This window comes from Carassius gibelio, chromosome A3, assembly GCF_023724105.1.
Source record: "Carassius gibelio isolate Cgi1373 ecotype wild population from Czech Republic chromosome A3, carGib1.2-hapl.c, whole genome shotgun sequence".
Lineage (NCBI taxonomy): Eukaryota > Metazoa > Chordata > Actinopteri > Cypriniformes > Cyprinidae > Carassius > Carassius gibelio.
This window is the reverse complement of record NC_068373.1, coordinates 30,721-51,095: the sequence shown is the minus strand read 5'-3', so window position 1 is coordinate 51,095 and position 20,375 is coordinate 30,721. Positions and strand designations below refer to the sequence as shown.

Sequence of the window (20,375 nt, the reverse complement as noted above, 5' to 3'; positions counted from 1 at the left end):
GACTCTTTTTTTTTTTTTTTTTTTTTTAAGATTATTATATAATTAGTAATAAATTTCCAATAATATTAGAGCACCTGGTTTTCCGAGGCGGTCTCCCATCCAAACACTAAACAGGTCCATAGCTGCTAAGATTCAAAGATTGGGCATTGACTCTTTTTGTTTCAAGATAATTATATAATTAGTACAAATTTCCAAAAATATTACAGCAACTGGTATTCCGAGGCGGTCTCCCATCCAAGCACTAAACAGGTCCATACCTCCTAAGATTCAAAGATTGGGCATTTACTCTTTTTTTTTTTTTTTTGTTGCAAGATTATTATGTAATTAGTAAAAATTGCCAAAAATATTACAGCAACTGGTATTTCCCGGCCGTCTTCCATCCAAGTACTAACCAGGCAAAACCTGCTATTATTCAGAGATCGGGCATTGACTTTTTTTTTTTTTTTCAAGATTATTATATAATTTGTGAAAAATTTCCAAAAATCTTAAAGCAACTGGTATTACCAGGGTGTCTCCCATCCAATTACTAACCAGGCCCATACATGCTAAGATTCAGATATGGGGCATTGACTCCTTTCTTTTTTTCTTGCAAGATTATTATATAATTTGTGAAAAATTTCCCAAAATCTTAAAGCAACTGGTATTACCAGGGGGTCTGCCATCCAATTACTAACCAGGCCGAAACCTGCTTAGTTTCCGAGCTCAGACATGATCTGGCATAGCCAGGGTGGAATGGCCATAAGCGAAGACTGCTGCAAAGAGAGAGCTATTTAAAGATCAGCCAATCTAATCGCCGGTACATTATACAGGACCAAACCTGCTTAGCTTCCGAGAGCAGACGAGATCAGGCATAGCCAGGTTGTTACGGTCGCAAGCGAAGGATACTGCAAAGAGAAGACTATTTAAAGATCAGCCAATCAAATCGCCCATACATTATATAAGTAGGAATGAAAATCCAAAAGCTTACAGCACCTGGTATTCCGAGGCGGTCTCCCATCCAAGCACTAACCAGGCCAATACCTGCTAAGATTAAGAGATCGGGCATTGGCTCTTTTTTTTTAAGATTATTATATAATTAGTAATAAATTTCCAATAATATTAGAGCACCTGGTATTACCAGGGGGTCTCCCATCCAAACACTACACAGGTCAATGACTGCTAAGATTCAAAGAATGGGCATTCACTCTTTTTTTTTTCAAGATTATTATATAATTTGTGAAAAATTTACAAAAATCTTAAAGCAACTGGTATTACCAGGGGGTCTCCCATCCAATTACTAACCAGGCCCAAACCTGCTTAGCTTCCGAGCTCAGACATGATCTGGCATAGCCAGGGTGGTATGGCCATAAGCGAAGACTGCTGCAAAGAGAGAGCTATTTAAAGATCAGCCAATCTAATATAAGTAGGAAAGAAAACCCTAAAGCTTAAAGCACCTGGTATTCCCAGGCGGTCTCCCATCCAAGCACTAACCAGGCCAATACCTGCTAAGATTAAGAGATCGGGCATTGACTCTTTTTTTTTTTTTTTTTTTTTTTTAAAGATTATTATATAATTAGTAATAAATTTCCAATAATTTTAGAGCACCTGGTTTTCCGAGGCGGTCTCCCATCCAAACACTAAACAGGTCCATAGCTGCTAAAATTCAAAGATTGGGCATTGACTCTTTTTGTTTCAAGATAATTATATAATTAGTACAAATTTCCAAAAATATTACAGCAACTGGTATTCCGAGGCGGTCTCCCATCCAAGCACTAAACAGGTCCATACCTCCTAAGATTCAAAGATTGGGCATTTACTCTTTTTTTTTTGTTGTTGTTGCAAGATTATTATGTAATTAGTAAAAATTGCCAAAAATATTACAGCAACTGGTATTTCCCGGCCGTCTTCCATCCAAGTACTAACCAGGCAAAACCTGCTATTATTCAGAGATCGGGCATTGACTTTTTTTTTTTTTTTTCAAGATTATTATATAATTTGTGAAAAATTTCCAAAAATCTTAAAGCAACTGGTATTACCAGGGTGTCTCCCATCCAATTACTAACCAGGCCCATACATGCTAAGATTCAGATATGGGGCATTGACTCCTTTCTTTTTTTCTTGCAAGATTATTATATAATTTGTGAAAAATTTCCCAAAATCTTAAAGCAACTGGTATTACCAGGGGGTCTGCCATCCAATTACTAACCAGGCCGAAACCTGCTTAGTTTCCGAGCTCAGACATGATCTGGCATAGCCAGGGTGGAATGGCCATGAGCCAAGACTGCTGCAAAGAGAGAGCTATTTAAAGATCAGCCAATCTAATCGCCGGTACATTATACAGGACCAAACCTGCTTAGCTTCCGAGAGCAGACGAGATCAGGCATAGCCAGGTTGTTACGGTCGCAAGCGAAGGATACTGCAAAGAGAAGACTATTTAAAGATCAGCCAATCAAATCGCCCATACATTATATAAGTAGGAATGAAAATCCAAAAGCTTACAGCACCTGGTATTCCGAGGCGGTCTCCCATCCAAGCACTAACCAGGCCAATACCTGCTAAGATTAAGAGATCGGGCATTGGCTCTTTTTTTTTAAGATTATTATATAATTAGTAATAAATTTCCAATAATATTAGAGCACCTGGTATTACCAGGGGGTCTCCCATCCAAACACTACACAGGTCAATGACTGCTAAGATTCAAAGAATGGGCATTCACTCTTTTTTTTTTCAAGATTATTATATAATTTGTGAAAAATTTACAAAAATCTTAAAGCAACTGGTATTACCAGGGGGTCTCCCATCCAATTACTAACCAGGCCCAAACCTGCTTAGCTTCCGAGCTCAGACATGATCTGGCATAGCCAGGGTGGTATGGCCATAAGCGAAGACTGCTGCAAAGAGAGAGCTATTTAAAGATCAGTCAATCTAATCGCCGGTACATTATATAAGTAGGAAAGAAAACCCTAAAGCTTAAAGCACCTGGTATTCCCAGGCGGTCTCCCATCCAAGCACTAACCAGGCCAATACCTGCTAAGATTAAGAGATCGGGCATTGACTCTTTTTTTTTTTTTTTTTTTTTTTTTAAGATTATTATATAATTAGTAATAAATTTCCAATAATATTAGAGCACCTGGTTTTCCGAGGCGGTCTCCCATCCAAACACTAAACAGGTCCATAGCTGCTAAGATTCAAAGATTGGGCATTGACTCTTTTTGTTTCAAGATAATTATATAATTAGTACAAATTTCCAAAAATATTACAGCAACTGGTATTCCGAGGCGGTCTCCCATCCAAGCACTAAACAGGTCCATACCTCCTAAGATTCAAAGATTGGGCATTTACTCTTTTTTTTTTTTGTTGCAAGATTATTATGTAATTAGTAAAAATTGCCAAAAATATTACAGCAACTGGTATTTCCCGGCCGTCTTCCATCCAAGTACTAACCAGGCAAAACCTGCTATTATTCAGAGATCGGGCATTGACTTTTTTTTTTTTTTCAAGATTATTATATAATTTGTGAAAAATTTCCAAAAATCTTAAAGCAACTGGTATTACCAGGGTGTCTCCCATCCAATTACTAACCAGGCCCATACCTGCTAAGATTCAGATATGGGGCATTGACTCCTTTCTTTTTTTCTTGCAAGATTATTATATAATTTGTGAAAAATTTCCCAAAATCTTAAAGCAACTGGTATTACCAGGGGGTCTGCCATCCAATTACTAACCAGGCCGAAACCTGCTTAGTTTCCGAGCTCAGACATGATCTGGCATAGCCAGGGTGGAATGGCCATAAGCGAAGACTGCTGCAAAGAGAGAGCTATTTAAAGATCAGCCAATCTAATCGCCGGTACATTATACAGGACCAAACCTGCTTAGCTTCCGAGAGCAGACGAGATCAGGCATAGCCAGGTTGTTACGGTCGCAAGCGAAGGATACTGCAAAGAGAAGACTATTTAAAGATCAGCCAATCAAATCGCCCATACATTATATAAGTAGGAATGAAAATCCAAAAGCTTACAGCACCTGGTATTCCGAGGCGGTCTCCCATCCAAGCACTAACCAGGCCAATACCTGCTAAGATTAAGAGATCGGGCATTGGCTCTTTTTTTTTAAGATTATTATATAATTAGTAATAAATTTCCAATAATATTAGAGCACCTGGTATTACCAGGGGGTCTCCCATCCAAACACTACACAGGTCAATGACTGCTAAGATTCAAAGAATGGGCATTCACTCTTTTTTTTTTCAAGATTATTATATAATTTGTGAAAAATTTACAAAAATCTTAAAGCAACTGGTATTACCAGGGGGTCTCCCATCCAATTACTAACCAGGCCCAAACCTGCTTAGCTTCCGAGCTCAGACATGATCTGGCATAGCCAGGGTGGTATGGCCATAAGCGAAGACTGCTGCAAAGAGAGAGCTATTTAAAGATCAGTCAATCTAATCGCCGGTACATTATATAAGTAGGAAAGAAAACCCTAAAGCTTAAAGCACCTGGTATTCCCAGGCGGTCTCCCATCCAAGCACTAACCAGGCCAATACCTGCTAAGATTAAGAGATCAGGCATTGACTCTTTTTTTTTTTTTTTTTTTTTTAAGATTATTATATAATTAGTAATAAATTTCCAATAATATTAGAGCACCTGGTTTTCCGAGGCGGTCTCCCATCCAAACACTAAACAGGTCCATAGCTGCTAAGATTCAAAGATTGGGCATTGACTCTTTTTGTTTCAAGATAATTATATAATTAGTACAAATTTCCAAAAATATTACAGCAACTGGTATTCCGAGGCGGTCTCCCATCCAAGCACTAAACAGGTCCATACCTCCTAAGATTCAAAGATTGGGCATTTACTCTTTTTTTTTTTTTTTTGTTGCAAGATTATTATGTAATTAGTAAAAATTGCCAAAAATATTACAGCAACTGGTATTTCCCGGCCGTCTTCCATCCAAGTACTAACCAGGCAAAACCTGCTATTATTCAGAGATCGGGCATTGACTTTTTTTTTTTTTTTCAAGATTATTATATAATTTGTGAAAAATTTCCAAAAATCTTAAAGCAACTGGTATTACCAGGGTGTCTCCCATCCAATTACTAACCAGGCCCATACATGCTAAGATTCAGATATGGGGCATTGACTCCTTTCTTTTTTTCTTGCAAGATTATTATATAATTTGTGAAAAATTTCCCAAAATCTTAAAGCAACTGGTATTACCAGGGGGTCTGCCATCCAATTACTAACCAGGCCGAAACCTGCTTAGTTTCCGAGCTCAGACATGATCTGGCATAGCCAGGGTGGAATGGCCATAAGCGAAGACTGCTGCAAAGAGAGAGCTATTTAAAGATCAGCCAATCTAATCGCCGGTACATTATACAGGACCAAACCTGCTTAGCTTCCGAGAGCAGACGAGATCAGGCATAGCCAGGTTGTTACGGTCGCAAGCGAAGGATACTGCAAAGAGAAGACTATTTAAAGATCAGCCAATCAAATCGCCCATACATTATATAAGTAGGAATGAAAATCCAAAAGCTTACAGCACCTGGTATTCCGAGGCGGTCTCCCATCCAAGCACTAACCAGGCCAATACCTGCTAAGATTAAGAGATCGGGCATTGGCTCTTTTTTTTTAAGATTATTATATAATTAGTAATAAATTTCCAATAATATTAGAGCACCTGGTATTACCAGGGGGTCTCCCATCCAAACACTACACAGGTCAATGACTGCTAAGATTCAAAGAATGGGCATTCACTCTTTTTTTTTTCAAGATTATTATATAATTTGTGAAAAATTTACAAAAATCTTAAAGCAACTGGTATTACCAGGGGGTCTCCCATCCAATTACTAACCAGGCCCAAACCTGCTTAGCTTCCGAGCTCAGACATGATCTGGCATAGACAGGGTGGTATGGCCATAAGCGAAGACTGCTGCAAAGAGAGAGCTATTTAAAGATCAGCCAATCTAATATAAGTAGGAAAGAAAACCCTAAAGCTTAAAGCACCTGGTATTCCCAGGCGGTCTCCCATCCAAGCACTAACCAGGCCAATACCTGCTAAGATTAAGAGATCGGGCATTGACTCTTTTTTTTTTTTTTTTTTTTTTTTAAAGATTATTATATAATTAGTAATAAATTTCCAATAATTTTAGAGCACCTGGTTTTCCGAGGCGGTCTCCCATCCAAACACTAAACAGGTCCATAGCTGCTAAAATTCAAAGATTGGGCATTGACTCTTTTTGTTTCAAGATAATTATATAATTAGTACAAATTTCCAAAAATATTACAGCAACTGGTATTCCGAGGCGGTCTCCCATCCAAGCACTAAACAGGTCCATACCTCCTAAGATTCAAAGATTGGGCATTTACTCTTTTTTTTTTGTTGTTGTTGCAAGATTATTATGTAATTAGTAAAAATTGCCAAAAATATTACAGCAACTGGTATTTCCCGGCCGTCTTCCATCCAAGTACTAACCAGGCAAAACCTGCTATTATTCAGAGATCGGGCATTGACTTTTTTTTTTTTTTTTCAAGATTATTATATAATTTGTGAAAAATTTCCAAAAATCTTAAAGCAACTGGTATTACCAGGGTGTCTCCCATCCAATTACTAACCAGGCCCATACCTGCTAAGATTCAGATATGGGGCATTGACTCCTTTCTTTTTTTCTTGCAAGATTATTATATAATTTGTGAAAAATTTCCAAAAATCTTAAAGCAACTGGTATTACCAGGGGGTCTGCCATCCAATTACTAACCAGGCCGAAACCTGCTTAGTTTCCGAGCTCAGACATGATCTGGCATAGCCAGGGTGGAATGGCCATAAGCGAAGACTGCTGCAAAGAGAGAGCTATTTAAAGATCAGCCAATCTAATCGCCGGTACATTATACAGGACCAAACCTGCTTAGCTTCCGAGAGCAGACGAGATCAGGCATAGCCAGGTTGTTACGGTCGCAAGCGAAGGATACTGCAAAGAGAAGACTATTTAAAGATCAGCCAATCAAATCGCCCATACATTATATAAGTAGGAATGAAAATCCAAAAGCTTACAGCACATGGTATTCCGAGGCGGTCTCCCATCCAAGCACTAACCAGGCCAATACCTGCTAAGATTAAGAGATCGGCATTGGCTCTTTTTTTTTAAGATTATTATATAATTAGTAATAAATTTCCAATAATATTAGAGCACCTGGTATTACCAGGGGGTCTCCCATCCAAACACTACACAGGTCAATGACTGCTAAGATTCAAAGATTGGGCATTCACTCTTTTTTTTTTCAAGATTATTATATAATTTGTGAAAAATTTACAAAAATCTTAAAGCAACTGGTATTACCAGGGGGTCTCCCATCCAATTACTAACCAGGCCCAAACCTGCTTAGCTTCCGAGCTCAGACATGATCTGGCATAGCCAGGGTGGTATAGCCATAAGCGAAGACTGCTGCAAAGAGAGAGCTATTTAAAGATCAGTCAATCTAATCGCCGGTACATTATATAAGTAGGAAAGAAAACCCTAAAGCTTAAAGCACCTGGTATTCCCAGGCGGTCTCCCATCCAAGCACTAACCAGGCCAATACCTGCTAAGATTAAGAGATCGGGCATTGACTCTTTTTTTTTTTTTTTTTTTTTTAAAAGATTATTATATAATTAGTAATGAATTTCCAATAATATTAGAGCACCTGGTTTTCCGAGGCGGTCTCCCATCCAAACACTAAACAGGTCCATAGCTGCTAAGATTCAAAGATTGGGCATTGACTCTTTTTGTTTCAAGATAATTATATAATTAGTACAAATTTCCAAAAATATTACAGCAACTGGTATTCCGAGGCGGTCTCCCATCCAAGCACTAAACAGGTCCATACCTCCTAAGATTCAAAGATTGGGCATTTACTCTTTTTTTTTTTTTGTTGCAAGATTATTATGTAATTAGTAAAAATTGCCAAAAATATTACAGCAACTGGTATTTCCCGGCCGTCTTCCATCCAAGTACTAACCAGGCAAAACCTGCTATTATTCAGAGATCGGGCATTGACTTTTTTTTTTTTTTCAAGATTATTATATAATTTGTGAAAAATTTCCAAAAATCTTAAAGCAACTGGTATTACCAGGGTGTCTCCCATCCAATTACTAACCAGGCCCATACCTGCTAAGATTCAGATATGGGGCATTGACTCCTTTCTTTTTTTCTTGCAAGATTATTATATAATTTGTGAAAAATTTCCCAAAATCTTAAAGCAACTGGTATTACCAGGGGGTCTGCCATCCAATTACTAACCAGGCCGAAACCTGCTTAGTTTCCGAGCTCAGACATGATCTGGCATAGCCAGGGTGGAATGGCCATAAGCGAAGACTGCTGCAAAGAGAGAGCTATTTAAAGATCAGCCAATCTAATCGCCGGTACATTATACAGGACCAAACCTGCTTAGCTTCCGAGAGCAGACGAGATCAGGCATAGCCAGGTTGTTACGGTCGCAAGCGAAGGATACTGCAAAGAGAAGACTATTTAAAGATCAGCCAATCAAATCGCCCATACATTATATAAGTAGGAATGAAAATCCAAAAGCTTACAGCACCTGGTATTCCGAGGCGGTCTCCCATCCAAGCACTAACCAGGCCAATACCTGCTAAGATTAAGAGATCGGGCATTGGCTCTTTTTTTTTAAGATTATTATATAATTAGTAATAAATTTCCAATAATATTAGAGCACCTGGTATTACCAGGGGGTCTCCCATCCAAACACTACACAGGTCAATGACTGCTAAGATTCAAAGAATGGGCATTCACTCTTTTTTTTTTCAAGATTATTATATAATTTGTGAAAAATTTACAAAAATCTTAAAGCAACTGGTATTACCAGGGGGTCTCCCATCCAATTACTAACCAGGCCCAAACCTGCTTAGCTTCCGAGCTCAGACATGATCTGGCATAGCCAGGGTGGTATGGCCATAAGCGAAGACTGCTGCAAAGAGAGAGCTATTTAAAGATCAGTCAATCTAATCGCCGGTACATTATATAAGTAGGAAAGAAAACCCTAAAGCTTAAAGCACCTGGTATTCCCAGGCGGTCTCCCATCCAAGCACTAACCAGGCCAATACCTGCTAAGATTAAGAGATCAGGCATTGACTCTTTTTTTTTTTTTTTTTTTTTTAAGATTATTATATAATTAGTAATAAATTTCCAATAATATTAGAGCACCTGGTTTTCCGAGGCGGTCTCCCATCCAAACACTAAACAGGTCCATAGCTGCTAAGATTCAAAGATTGGGCATTGACTCTTTTTGTTTCAAGATAATTATATAATTAGTACAAATTTCCAAAAATATTACAGCAACTGGTATTCCGAGGCGGTCTCCCATCCAAGCACTAAACAGGTCCATACCTCCTAAGATTCAAAGATTGGGCATTTACTCTTTTTTTTTTTTTTTTGTTGCAAGATTATTATGTAATTAGTAAAAATTGCCAAAAATATTACAGCAACTGGTATTTCCCGGCCGTCTTCCATCCAAGTACTAACCAGGCAAAACCTGCTATTATTCAGAGATCGGGCATTGACTTTTTTTTTTTTTTTCAAGATTATTATATAATTTGTGAAAAATTTCCAAAAATCTTAAAGCAACTGGTATTACCAGGGTGTCTCCCATCCAATTACTAACCAGGCCCATACATGCTAAGATTCAGATATGGGGCATTGACTCCTTTCTTTTTTTCTTGCAAGATTATTATATAATTTGTGAAAAATTTCCCAAAATCTTAAAGCAACTGGTATTACCAGGGGGTCTGCCATCCAATTACTAACCAGGCCGAAACCTGCTTAGTTTCCGAGCTCAGACATGATCTGGCATAGCCAGGGTGGAATGGCCATAAGCGAAGACTGCTGCAAAGAGAGAGCTATTTAAAGATCAGCCAATCTAATCGCCGGTACATTATACAGGACCAAACCTGCTTAGCTTCCGAGAGCAGACGAGATCAGGCATAGCCAGGTTGTTACGGTCGCAAGCGAAGGATACTGCAAAGAGAAGACTATTTAAAGATCAGCCAATCAAATCGCCCATACATTATATAAGTAGGAATGAAAATCCAAAAGCTTACAGCACCTGGTATTCCGAGGCGGTCTCCCATCCAAGCACTAACCAGGCCAATACCTGCTAAGATTAAGAGATCGGGCATTGGCTCTTTTTTTTTAAGATTATTATATAATTAGTAATAAATTTCCAATAATATTAGAGCACCTGGTATTACCAGGGGGTCTCCCATCCAAACACTACACAGGTCAATGACTGCTAAGATTCAAAGAATGGGCATTCACTCTTTTTTTTTTCAAGATTATTATATAATTTGTGAAAAATTTACAAAAATCTTAAAGCAACTGGTATTACCAGGGGGTCTCCCATCCAATTACTAACCAGGCCCAAACCTGCTTAGCTTCCGAGCTCAGACATGATCTGGCATAGCCAGGGTGGTATGGCCATAAGCGAAGACTGCTGCAAAGAGAGAGCTATTTAAAGATCAGTCAATCTAATCGCCGGTACATTATATAAGTAGGAAAGAAAACCCTAAAGCTTAAAGCACCTGGTATTCCCAGGCGGTCTCCCATCCAAGCACTAACCAGGCCAATACCTGCTAAGATTAAGAGATCAGGCATTGACTCTTTTTTTTTTTTTTTTTTTTTTAAGATTATTATATAATTAGTAATAAATTTCCAATAATATTAGAGCACCTGGTTTTCCGAGGCGGTCTCCCATCCAAACACTAAACAGGTCCATAGCTGCTAAGATTCAAAGATTGGGCATTGACTCTTTTTGTTTCAAGATAATTATATAATTAGTACAAATTTCCAAAAATATTACAGCAACTGGTATTCCGAGGCGGTCTCCCATCCAAGCACTAAACAGGTCCATACCTCCTAAGATTCAAAGATTGGGCATTTACTCTTTTTTTTTTTTTTTTGTTGCAAGATTATTATGTAATTAGTAAAAATTGCCAAAAATATTACAGCAACTGGTATTTCCCGGCCGTCTTCCATCCAAGTACTAACCAGGCAAAACCTGCTATTATTCAGAGATCGGGCATTGACTTTTTTTTTTTTTTTCAAGATTATTATATAATTTGTGAAAAATTTCCAAAAATCTTAAAGCAACTGGTATTACCAGGGTGTCTCCCATCCAATTACTAACCAGGCCCATACATGCTAAGATTCAGATATGGGGCATTGACTCCTTTCTTTTTTTCTTGCAAGATTATTATATAATTTGTGAAAAATTTCCCAAAATCTTAAAGCAACTGGTATTACCAGGGGGTCTGCCATCCAATTACTAACCAGGCCGAAACCTGCTTAGTTTCCGAGCTCAGACATGATCTGGCATAGCCAGGGTGGAATGGCCATAAGCGAAGACTGCTGCAAAGAGAGAGCTATTTAAAGATCAGCCAATCTAATCGCCGGTACATTATACAGGACCAAACCTGCTTAGCTTCCGAGAGCAGACGAGATCAGGCATAGCCAGGTTGTTACGGTCGCAAGCGAAGGATACTGCAAAGAGAAGACTATTTAAAGATCAGCCAATCAAATCGCCCATACATTATATAAGTAGGAATGAAAATCCAAAAGCTTACAGCACCTGGTATTCCGAGGCGGTCTCCCATCCAAGCACTAACCAGGCCAATACCTGCTAAGATTAAGAGATCGGGCATTGGCTCTTTTTTTTTAAGATTATTATATAATTAGTAATAAATTTCCAATAATATTAGAGCACCTGGTATTACCAGGGGGTCTCCCATCCAAACACTACACAGGTCAATGACTGCTAAGATTCAAAGAATGGGCATTCACTCTTTTTTTTTTCAAGATTATTATATAATTTGTGAAAAATTTACAAAAATCTTAAAGCAACTGGTATTACCAGGGGGTCTCCCATCCAATTACTAACCAGGCCCAAACCTGCTTAGCTTCCGAGCTCAGACATGATCTGGCATAGCCAGGGTGGTATGGGCATAAGCGAAGACTGCTGCAAAGAGAGAGCTATTTAAAGATCAGTCAATCTAATCGCCGGTACATTATATAAGTAGGAAAGAAAACCCTAAATCTTAAAGCACCTGGTATTCCCAGGCGGTCTCCCATCCAAGCACTAACCAGGCCAATACCTGCTAAGATTAAGAGATCGGGCATTGACTCTTTTTTTTTTTTTTTTTTTTTTAAGATTATTATATAATTAGTAATAAATTTCCAATAATATTAGAGCACCTGGTATTCCGAGGCGGTCTCCCATCCAGACACTAAACAGGTCCATGACTGCTAAGATTCAAAGAATGGGCATTGACTCTTTTTTTTTTCAAGATTATTATATAATTTGTGAAAAATTTACAAAAATCTTAAAGCAACTGGTATTACCAGGGGGTCTCCCATCCAATTACTAACCAGGCCCAAACCTGCTTAGCTTCCGAGCTCAGACATGATCTGGCATAGACAGGGTGGTATGGCCATAAGCGAAGACTGCTGCAAAGAGAGAGCTATTTAAAGATCAGCCAATCTAATATAAGTAGGAAAGAAAACCCTAAAGCTTAAAGCACCTGGTATTCCCAGGCGGTCTCCCATCCAAGCACTAACCAGGCCAATACCTGCTAAGATTAAGAGATCGGGCATTGACTCTTTTTTTTTTTTTTTTTTTTTTTAAGATTATTATATAATTAGTAATACATTTCCAATAATATTAGAGCACCTGGTATTCCAAGGCGGTCTCCCATCCAGACACTAAACAGGTCCATGACTGCTAAGATTCAAAGAATGGGCATTGACTCTTTTTTTTTTCAAGATTATTATATAATTTGTGAAAAATTTACAAAAATCTTAGAGCAACTGGTATTACCAGGGGGTCTCCCATCCAATTACTAACCAGGCCCAAACCTGCTTAGCTTCCGAGCTCAGACATGATCTGGCATAGCCAGGGTGGAATGGCCATAAGCGAAGACTGCTGCAAAGAGAGAGCTATTTAAAGATCAGCCAATCTAATCGCCGGTACATTATACAGGACCAAACCTGCTTAGCTTCCGAGAGCAGACGAGATCAGGCATAGCCAGGTTGTTACGGTCGCAAGCGAAGGATACTGCAAAGAGAAGACTATTTAAAGATCAGCCAATCAAATCGCCCATACATTATATAAGTAGGAATGAAAATCCAAAAGCTTACAGCACCTGGTATTCCGAGGCGGTCTCCCATCCAAGCACTAACCAGGCCAATACCTGCTAAGATTAAGAGATCGGGCATTGGCTCTTTTTTTTTAAGATTATTATATAATTAGTAATAAATTTCCAATAATATTAGAGCACCTGGTATTACCAGGGGGTCTCCCATCCAAACACTACACAGGTCAATGACTGCTAAGATTCAAAGAATGGGCATTCAGACATGATCTGGCATAGCCAGGGTGGTATGGCCATAAGCGAAGACTGCTGCAAAGAGAGAGCTATTTAAAGATCAGTCAATCTAATCGCCGGTACATTATATAAGTAGGAAAGAAAACCCTAAAGCTTAAAGCACCTGGTATTCCCAGGCGGTCTCCCATCCAAGCACTAACCAGGCCAATACCTGCTAAGATTAAGAGATCGGGCATTGACTCTTTTTTTTTTTTTTTTTTTTTTTAAGATTATTATATAATTAGTAATAAATTTCCAATAATATTAGAGCACCTGGTATTCCGAGGCGGTCTCCCATCCAGACACTAAACAGGTCCATGACTGCTAAGATTCAAAGAATGGGCATTGACTCTTTTTTTTTTCAAGATTATTATATAATTTGTGAAAAATTTACAAAAATCTTAAAGCAACTGGTATTACCAGGGGGTCTCCCATCCAATTACTAACCAGGCCCAAACCTGCTTAGCTTCCGAGCTCAGACATGATCTGGCATAGACAGGGTGGTATGGCCATAAGCGAAGACTGCTGCAAAGAGAGAGCTATTTAAAGATCAGCCAATCTAATATAAGTAGGAAAGAAAACCCTAAAGCTTAAAGCACCTGGTATTCCCAGGCGGTCTCCCATCCAAGCACTAACCAGGCCAATACCTGCTAAGATTAAGAGATCGGGCATTGACTCTTTTTTTTTTTTTTTTTTTTTTTTAAAGATTATTATATAATTAGTAATAAATTTCCAATAATATTAGAGCACCTGGTTTTCCGAGGCGGTCTCCCATCCAAACACTAAACAGGTCCATAGCTGCTAAGATTCAAAGATTGGGCATTGACTCTTTTTGTTTCAAGATAATTATATAATTAGTACAAATTTCCAAAAATATTACAGCAACTGGTATTCCGAGGCGGTCTCCCATCCAAGCACTAAACAGGTCCATACCTCCTAAGATTCAAAGATTGGGCATTTACTCTTTTTTTTTTTTTTTTGTTGCAAGATTATTATGTAATTAGTAAAAATTGCCAAAAATATTACAGCAACTGGTATTTCCCGGCCGTCTTCCATCCAAGTACTAACCAGGCAAAACCTGCTATTATTCAGAGATCGGGCATTGACTTTTTTTTTTTTTTTTCAAGATTATTATATAATTGGTGAAAAATTTCCAAAAATCTTAAAGCAACTGGTATTACCAGGGTGTCTCCCATCCAATTACTAACCAGGCCCATACCTGCTAAGATTCAGATATGGGGCATTGACTCCTTTCTTTTTTTCTTGCAAGATTATTATATAATTTGTGAAAAATTTCCCAAAATCTTAAAGCAACTGGTATTACCAGGGGGTCTGCCATCCAATTACTAACCAGGCCGAAACCTGCTTAGTTTCCGAGCTCAGACATGATCTGGCATAGCCAGGGTGGAATGGCCATAAGCGAAGACTGCTGCAAAGAGAGAGCTATTTAAAGATCAGCCAATCTAATCGCCGGTACATTATACAGGACCAAACCTGCTTAGCTTCCGAGAGCAGACGAGATCAGGCATAGCCAGGTTGTTACGGTCGCAAGCGAAGGATACTGCAAAGAGAAGACTATTTAAAGATCAGCCAATCAAATCGCCCATACATTATATAAGTAGGAATGAAAATCCAAAAGCTTACAGCACCTGGTATTCCGAGGCGGTCTCCCATCCAAGCACTAACCAGGCCAATACCTGCTAAGATTAAGAGATCGGGCATTGGCTCTTTTTTTTTAAGATTATTATATAATTAGTAATAAATTTCCAATAATATTAGAGCACCTGGTATTACCAGGGGGTCTCCCATCCAAACACTACACAGGTCAATGACTGCTAAGATTCAAAGAATGGGCATTCACTCTTTTTTTTTTCAAGATTATTATATAATTTGTGAAAAATTTACAAAAATCTTAAAGCAACTGGTATTACCAGGGGGTCTCCCATCCAATTACTAACCAGGCCCAAACCTGCTTAGCTTCCGAGCTCAGACATGATCTGGCATAGCCAGGGTGGTATGGCCATAAGCGAAGACTGCTGCAAAGAGAGAGCTATTTAAAGATCAGTCAATCTAATCGCCGGTACATTATATAAGTAGGAAAGAAAACCCTAAAGCTTAAAGCACCTGGTATTCCCAGGCGGTCTCCCATCCAAGCACTAACCAGGCCAATACCTGCTAAGATTAAGAGATCAGGCATTGACTCTTTTTTTTTTTTTTTTTTTTTTAAGATTATTATATAATTAGTAATAAATTTCCAATAATATTAGAGCACCTGGTTTTCCGAGGCGGTCTCCCATCCAAACACTAAACAGGTCCATAGCTGCTAAGATTCAAAGATTGGGCATTGACTCTTTTTGTTTCAAGATAATTATATAATTAGTACAAATTTCCAAAAATATTACAGCAACTGGTATTCCGAGGCGGTCTCCCATCCAAGCACTAAACAGGTCCATACCTCCTAAGATTCAAAGATTGGGCATTTACTCTTTTTTTTTTTTTTTTGTTGCAAGATTATTATGTAATTAGTAAAAATTGCCAAAAATATTACAGCAACTGGTATTTCCCGGCCGTCTTCCATCCAAGTACTAACCAGGCAAAACCTGCTATTATTCAGAGATCGGGCATTGACTTTTTTTTTTTTTTTCAAGATTATTATATAATTTGTGAAAAATTTCCAAAAATCTTAAAGCAACTGGTATTACCAGGGTGTCTCCCATCCAATTACTAACCAGGCCCATACATGCTAAGATTCAGATATGGGGCATTGACTCCTTTCTTTTTTTCTTGCAAGATTATTATATAATTTGTGAAAAATTTCCCAAAATCTTAAAGCAACTGGTATTACCAGGGGGTCTGCCATCCAATTACTAACCAGGCCGAAACCTGCTTAGTTTCCGAGCTCAGACATGATCTGGCATAGCCAGGGTGGAATGGCCATAAGCGAAGACTGCTGCAAAGAGAGAGTTATTTAAAGATCAGCCAATCTAATCGCCGGTACATTATACAGGACCAAACCTGCTTAGCTTCCGAGAGCAGACGAGATCAGGCATAGCCAGGTTGTTACGGTCGCAAGCGAAGGATACTGCAAAGAGAAGACTATTTAAAGATCAGCCAATCAAATCGCCCATACATTATATAAGTAGGAATGAAAATCCAAAAGCTTACAGCACCTGGTATTCCGAGGCGGTCTCCCATCCAAGCACTAACCAGGCCAATACCTGCTAAGATTAAGAGATCGGGCATTGGCTCTTTTTTTTTAAGATTATTATATAATTAGTAATAAATTTCCAATAATATTAGAGCACCTGGTATTACCAGGGGGTCTCCCATCCAAACACTAGACAGGTCAATGACTGCTAAGATTCAAAGAATGGGCATTCACTCTTTTTTTTTTCAAGATTATTATATAATTTGTGAAAAATTTACAAAAATCTTAAAGCAACTGGTATTACCAGGGGGTCTCCCATCCAATTACTAACCAGGCCCAAACCTGCTTAGCTTCCGAGCTCAGACATGATCTGGCATAGCCAGGGTGGTATGGGCATAAGCGAAGACTGCTGCAAAGAGAGAGCTATTTAAAGATCAGTCAATCTAATCGCCGGTACATTATATAAGTAGGAAAGAAAACCCTAAATCTTAAAGCACCTGGTATTCCCAGGCGGTCTCCCATCCAAGCACTAACCAGGCCAATACCTGCTAAGATTAAGAGATCGGGCATTGACTCTTTTTTTTTTTTTTTTTTTTTTAAGATTATTATATAATTAGTAATAAATTTCCAATAATATTAGAGCACCTGGTATTCCGAGGCGGTCTCCCATCCAGACACTAAACAGGTCCATGACTGCTAAGATTCAAAGAATGGGCATTGACTCTTTTTTTTTTCAAGATTATTATATAATTTGTGAAAAATTTACAAAAATCTTAAAGCAACTGGTATTACCAGGGGGTCTCCCATCCAATTACTAACCAGGCCCAAACCTGCTTAGCTTCCGAGCTCAGACATGATCTGGCATAGACAGGGTGGTATGGCCATAAGCGAAGACTGCTGCAAAGAGAGAGCTATTTAAAGATCAGCCAATCTAATATAAGTAGGAAAGAAAACCCTAAAGCTTAAAGCACCTGGTATTCCCAGGCGGTCTCCCATCCAAGCACTAACCAGGCCAATACCTGCTAAGATTAAGAGATCGGGCATTGACTCTTTTTTTTTTTTTTTTTTTTTTTAAGATTATTATATAATTAGTAATACATTTCCAATAATATTAGAGCACCTGGTATTCCAAGGCGGTCTCCCATCCAGACACTAAACAGGTCCATGACTGCTAAGATTCAAAGAATGGGCATTGACTCTTTTTTTTTTCAAGATTATTATATAATTTGTGAAAAATTTACAAAAATCTTAGAGCAACTGGTATTACCAGGGGGTCTCCCATCCAATTACTAACCAGGCCCAAACCTGCTTAGCTTCCGAGCTCAGACATGATCTGGCATAGCCAGGGTGGAATGGCCATAAGCGAAGACTGCTGCAAAGAGAGAGCTATTTAAAGATCAGCCAATCTAATCGCCGGTACATTATACAGGACCAAACCTGCTTAGCTTCCGAGAGCAGACGAGATCAGGCATAGCCAGGTTGTTACGGTCGCAAGCGAAGGATACTGCAAAGAGAAGACTATTTAAAGATCAGCCAATCAAATCGCCCATACATTATATAAGTAGGAATGAAAATCCAAAAGCTTACAGCACCTGGTATTCCGAGGCGGTCTCCCATCCAAGCACTAACCAGGCCAATACCTGCTAAGATTAAGAGATCGGGCATTGGCTCTTTTTTTTTAAGATTATTATATAATTAGTAATAAATTTCCAATAATATTAGAGCACCTGGTATTACCAGGGGGTCTCCCATCCAAACACTACACAGGTCAATGACTGCTAAGATTCAAAGAATGGGCATTCAGACATGATCTGGCATAGCCAGGGTGGTATGGCCATAAGCGAAGACTGCTGCAAAGAGAGAGCTATTTAAAGATCAGTCAATCTAATCGCCGGTACATTATATAAGTAGGAAAGAAAACCCTAAAGCTTAAAGCACCTGGTATTCCCAGGCGGTCTCCCATCCAAGCACTAACCAGGCCAATACCTGCTAAGATTAAGAGATCGGGCATTGACTCTTTTTTTTTTTTTTTTTTTTTTAAGATTATTATATAATTAGTAATAAATTTCCAATAATATTAGAGCACCTGGTATTCCGAGGCGGTCTCCCATCCAGACACTAAACAGGTCCATGACTGCTAAGATTCAAAGAATGGGCATTGACTCTTTTTTTTTTCAAGATTATTATATAATTTGTGAAAAATTTACAAAAATCTTAAAGCAACTGGTATTACCAGGGGGTCTCCCATCCAATTACTAACCAGGCCCAAACCTGCTTAGCTTCCGAGCTCAGACATGATCTGGCATAGACAGGGTGGTATGGCCATAAGCGAAGACTGCTGCAAAGAGAGAGCTATTTAAAGATCAGCCAATCTAATATAAGTAGGAAAGAAAACCCTAAAGCTTAAAGCACCTGGTATTCCCAGGCGGTCTCCCATCCAAGCACTAACCAGGCCAATACCTGCTAAGATTAAGAGATCGGGCATTGACTCTTTTTTTTTTTTTTTTTTTTTTTTAAAGATTATTATATAATTAGTAATAAATTTCCAATAATATTAGAGCACCTGGTTTTCCGAGGCGGTCTCCCATCCAAACACTAAACAGGTCCATAGCTGCTAAGATTCAAAGATTGGGCATTGACTCTTTTTGTTTCAAGATAATTATATAATTAGTACAAATTTCCAAAAATATTACAGCAACTGGTATTCCGAGGCGGTCTCCCATCCAAGCACTAAACAGGTCCATACCTCCTAAGATTCAAAGATTGGGCATTTACTCTTTTTTTTTTTTTTTTGTTGCAAGATTATTATGTAATTAGTAAAAATTGCCAAAAATATTACAGCAACTGGTATTTCCCGGCCGTCTTCCATCCAAGTACTAACCAGGCAAAACCTGCTATTATTCAGAGATCGGGCATTGACTTTTTTTTTTTTTTTTCAAGATTATTATATAATTGGTGAAAAATTTCCAAAAATCTTAAAGCAACTGGTATTACCAGGGTGTCTCCCATCCAATTACTAACCAGGCCCATACCTGCTAAGATTCAGATATGGGGCATTGACTCCTTTCTTTTTTTCTTGCAAGATTATTATATAATTTGTGAAAAATTTCCCAAAATCTTAAAGCAACTGGTATTACCAGGGGGTCTGCCATCCAATTACTAACCAGGCCGAAACCTGCTTAGTTTCCGAGCTCAGACATGATCTGGCATAGCCAGGGTGGAATGGCCATAAGCGAAGACTGCTGCAAAGAGAGAGCTATTTAAAGATCAGCCAATCTAATCGCCGGTACATTATACAGGACCAAACCTGCTTAGCTTCCGAGAGCAGACGAGATCAGGCATAGCCAGGTTGTTACGGTCGCAAGCGAAGGATACTGCAAAGAGAAGACTATTTAAAGATCAGCCAATCAAATCGCCCATACATTATATAAGTAGGAATGAAAATCCAAAAGCTTACAGCACCTGGTATTCCGAGGCGGTCTCCCATCCAAGCACTAACCAGGCCAATACCTGCTAAGATTAAGAGATCGGGCATTGGCTCTTTTTTTTTAAGATTATTATATAATTAGTAATAAATTTCCAATAATATTAGAGCACCTGGTATTACCAGGGGGTCTCCCATCCAAACACTACACAGGTCAATGACTGCTAAGATTCAAAGAATGGGCATTCACTCTTTTTTTTTTCAAGATTATTATATAATTTGTGAAAAATTTACAAAAATCTTAAAGCAACTGGTATTACCAGGGGGTCTCCCATCCAATTACTAACCAGGCCCAAACCTGCTTAGCTTCCGAGCTCAGACATGATCTGGCATAGCCAGGGTGGTATGGCCATAAGC

General features: G+C 38.7%; 17 pseudogenes; all 17 read right to left on the bottom strand.

Annotated features, from left to right (window-relative positions):
- Positions 1 to 1,232: 1,232 nt before the first annotated feature.
- LOC127964312 (uncharacterized) lies at positions 1,233 to 1,351 on the bottom strand (annotated as a pseudogene).
- A 1,392-nt stretch (positions 1,352 to 2,743) lies between these two features.
- LOC127964243 (uncharacterized) lies at positions 2,744 to 2,862 on the bottom strand (annotated as a pseudogene).
- A 1,400-nt stretch (positions 2,863 to 4,262) lies between these two features.
- On the bottom strand, positions 4,263 to 4,381 carry LOC127964173 (uncharacterized; annotated as a pseudogene).
- Positions 4,382 to 5,783: 1,402 nt separating this feature from the next.
- On the bottom strand, positions 5,784 to 5,902 carry LOC127959926 (uncharacterized; annotated as a pseudogene).
- A 1,391-nt stretch (positions 5,903 to 7,293) lies between these two features.
- On the bottom strand, positions 7,294 to 7,412 carry LOC127961451 (uncharacterized; annotated as a pseudogene).
- A 1,400-nt stretch (positions 7,413 to 8,812) lies between these two features.
- LOC127964087 (uncharacterized) lies at positions 8,813 to 8,931 on the bottom strand (annotated as a pseudogene).
- A 1,402-nt stretch (positions 8,932 to 10,333) lies between these two features.
- On the bottom strand, positions 10,334 to 10,452 carry LOC127964031 (uncharacterized; annotated as a pseudogene).
- A 1,402-nt stretch (positions 10,453 to 11,854) lies between these two features.
- On the bottom strand, positions 11,855 to 11,973 carry LOC127963101 (uncharacterized; annotated as a pseudogene).
- Positions 11,974 to 12,342: 369 nt separating this feature from the next.
- On the bottom strand, positions 12,343 to 12,461 carry LOC127959923 (uncharacterized; annotated as a pseudogene).
- A 356-nt stretch (positions 12,462 to 12,817) lies between these two features.
- On the bottom strand, positions 12,818 to 12,936 carry LOC127962447 (uncharacterized; annotated as a pseudogene).
- An 848-nt stretch (positions 12,937 to 13,784) lies between these two features.
- Positions 13,785 to 13,903, bottom strand: LOC127959921 (uncharacterized; annotated as a pseudogene).
- Positions 13,904 to 15,295: 1,392 nt separating this feature from the next.
- Positions 15,296 to 15,414, bottom strand: LOC127963983 (uncharacterized; annotated as a pseudogene).
- Positions 15,415 to 16,816: 1,402 nt separating this feature from the next.
- Positions 16,817 to 16,935, bottom strand: LOC127963100 (uncharacterized; annotated as a pseudogene).
- Positions 16,936 to 17,304: 369 nt separating this feature from the next.
- LOC127959913 (uncharacterized) lies at positions 17,305 to 17,423 on the bottom strand (annotated as a pseudogene).
- Positions 17,424 to 17,779: 356 nt separating this feature from the next.
- Positions 17,780 to 17,898, bottom strand: LOC127962440 (uncharacterized; annotated as a pseudogene).
- Positions 17,899 to 18,745: 847 nt separating this feature from the next.
- On the bottom strand, positions 18,746 to 18,864 carry LOC127959907 (uncharacterized; annotated as a pseudogene).
- Positions 18,865 to 20,256: 1,392 nt separating this feature from the next.
- Positions 20,257 to 20,375, bottom strand: LOC127963923 (uncharacterized; annotated as a pseudogene).